Below are 3,478 nucleotides of genomic sequence, written 5' to 3'. Positions count from 1 at the left end.
ATGCAAATGTGTACTTTCAGTTTTCGCAAATGATTTTTACTTCCGGAAGTGTGTGGTGTGATTTATTGCTTTCTAGAATAGATTTATTTTTTTGTCAATTGTCATTTTTCATTTAATAGATTAAGATTTCTCTTTCAAAATTGGAAACCAATCTCTAGAACATATGGTACATGTGTGCCTTGCAATTCCACAGACCCTCGGGTTGACAATTTATGATAAAGAATTTAAGCAATTAAATTACCTCTATAAGCACCATAGTTCAATTTTGCCTATTTAATTCTTTGAAAAAATGTGTGGAATTGCACGCTTATTAATTGAGGCTCACAAATCTCAAAATGTACTTCAACATGGATTCTCTAAGCTTGTTCTGATCAAAATAATCCCATGTCCATTTTCTCATTAAGTTCTTCATGGAACAAAGAGAACTCGGGTTTGACTTATTTTGTATGAACCAAACTCCATTATTTCACTCTTCAAATCATGGTCCTTTTTCCTCATTTCCCTCTTCTGGACCATCACCATTGATTGTATCTACCTGTTTTCTAAACAACTCCAATTAGCGAAAATGCTAAAGATATTCGATTGTGCTAAAATGATTGTCGTCCTTCTCATGTCGTTTTAACCACAACTATAGAGCAGTTCTACATCTGACATAACTGCCAAATATAACACATTCTATTAAATGTGTTTTCGACTCGTTCATGTATTTTACAATCGAAACACTTATATTGATCCCTTAGCTCATAATGATTTGTTTACTCTGATGTCCACAATGTATTTTCATTGCAATTAGTCGTAAGGCTCTCGTCACTTAAAATAGAAAAAACACCGTAGAATGGTCCTGGGAACCAATTTGCTAATCTTGAAGGGGCTTAAAAAACATTCACAAAACTTTGCACCCTTGGTCATTTAACACACACAAAACCAAGTCTTAGGCTCGCCTTTAACCCCCAGTCCCATTTCCCTGGAAATAAAACTTAGACCTGCTGAGAAAACTGCCAGGGTCAATCCTCTTACCAACTCATCCTAGTTCTTCATCATCCCAGGGATAAGCCTTGTTTCTCCTTCATATCCTACCGGGGTTAAATGGTCGAGTTGATGTGTCCCTATGGGACCATCCACTGAACACATAGACCAATATAAAAACCACTAAGATTACCTATCACCTCTAACATGTTTCCATGTCATCATGTTGCTCTATGACTGAGAATGTTGGGGTGATGTGTCCACCATTGCTTACATATCCACCACCATGTCTGCTCACTACCACGTGTTGCTTCCTGAGTGGTGCTAGTTGTCACTAATTTATAGCCTAATTGACCACTTAAAAAAACCAAATCAGCATGCCGCATGACATCATCCAATTGGTGCCCCGTGCCCCAAAACGTTTACTTGCTGACATCATACTAACATTATCCCTAGCCTTTGTGCTTATGTCATGGTGATGTCACACACCACCGTGGTTGCCGCATGTGCTTCTCGTAATTTTTATCTACCAATTGGAATGACCCATGTGTCCTGTCTTGATCAGTCCATGCTATCAAATGCCTTTGGTTGGGATGGGAAGTTTTCACTGCAATAAGCAAGAATTTTTCTGTCTCCCTGGAAATAAAACTTCAAGCTGCCTTGGATCCCACTGGGGATAAATCGTTAGGGTTAAGTATCTGTGGGGTCTCTCGCTCGTTGTCTTCTACCATTTGCTGTTGTGTACTAAAACTGTCGAGGTGATGTGGCGAGCCACCTGCTCTGCCAACTTCGACCACTACTACCAACTAGCGCAAACTTTTCCAAATTAGCACTAGTTTAACTCTTGTCACCGAAATTTTCTCCGCAAACTTTGAACTTTTGGTTTGCGACCATTGATCTATAATAAATTTTTATCTAGGGGTCATTTACAAACTTTAATATACTATTGGAAAGCTCTTTCCAGGCACTATCCAACTGTACCATTTATAGGAGCATTTGAACTGATCTCCTGAGGCAGAAATGTTGTCAAAGTTATAACTCCTCCTTTTGCTCTAGAAAAGGCTCCAACTTCAACTGAACATGCAACACACCACATCAATGTCGATCGACCTATGATTATTCCATCCTAACCCAGATGACATCAATGCTATCCCATTTGACATCAATGAAAACACACTTGATGCCCCCTGCCATCCTAATGGTGCCAATTATCAAACATCTAGGTCCCTTCCTTTATCCTTCATTACACACACACACAATTTTGGTATTATATATACCTTGATATATTAATGGCACCATTTTATACTTTCACCCTCACACACACATATATAATTTTGGCATTTTAATAATATAATATTTATATTGTTGTATGTGTTGCTTTTTTAATTGATATATTTAGTTATTTAATTTTTTTAATGTTTGTTTTAATTTTTAATTTTATTTAATTAACCACTTTATTGTTTACATTGTTTGACCTTGATTTTTATTTTTTTTACTCTTGACCTCTTTATATTAAGGATTTTATTACTATTTATTGTTATTTAATTATTTATATTCTTATATTCTTATATTATTATAATACTTATATCTTTATTATATATATATATATAGTTGAGTATTTAATTTTCATATTAATTAATATAATCGTTAAATTTTTTACATTAATTAATTATTCATTTTTATTCATCTAATGTTTACCTCACATCTCTTTTTCGTTTCTTCACCTTGCATCTCTCACCTATTTATCTTTCAGTGCTTGATCAAATTTATTACCAATATCCTGATTACGAGCCACATTTGTTGGCTGGAAACATCAACAAAAAAAAAACTTTAATGTGATGGGTCTAGAAATAATAGATAAAAATTGTTGTACTCACAAAAGCCTTAACTTTCAAAGCATTAAGTGACCTTAGAAAAACAAAGAAGGAAAATCTTATACTCAAAGAATAAGTTTCTCTCCTAAGACTTCAAGTGTGGGAAGTAGAAACGATAGACAAAAACATGACAAGCCAATTAGAGGAATATGTTCAAAAGTATGAGGTAAATGTTAGTCAAAAGAAAAAGGAACTTGATGCACTCTGTATGAAATAAACAGCCTCAAGGAATGACAAAAGGAGTAATTGCAAGATGGCGAAAGGAAGAATCATGCCATTAATGAGAAGGATCAAGAAATTACTCACTTGAAGTTGAAGGGAAAATAAGCATGTGAAGCTCCATGCAATGAAGGCACAAGTTTCGGTCCTTTGCAAATAAAGCTTGAAGATAATTATGAAAGAAAAATATTAAAGGATAGGCAAAATAAAAAAGAAAATTGAAAATGTTGCTCCAAGAAGTTATGTTGAGGTTATCAAGGACAAGGAGCAACAAAGGACATATCCACCTCTAAGAAAGAATGTCTTCAAAATATCATCAAGCAAATACATTTCATCCTGATATCCTAGTGTGTTTAATGGTTATTGTTTCTCATGTAAAAAATTTGGACATAAGGCTAAGAATTGCAAAGGTTATGACA

Source organism: Pinus tabuliformis, chromosome 7 (genome assembly GCF_031772625.1).
Source record: "Pinus tabuliformis cultivar Carrire ecotype Pingquan chromosome 7, CPIR1, whole genome shotgun sequence".
Lineage (NCBI taxonomy): Eukaryota > Viridiplantae > Streptophyta > Pinopsida > Pinales > Pinaceae > Pinus > Pinus tabuliformis.
This window is presented reverse-complemented; position numbering follows the sequence as displayed.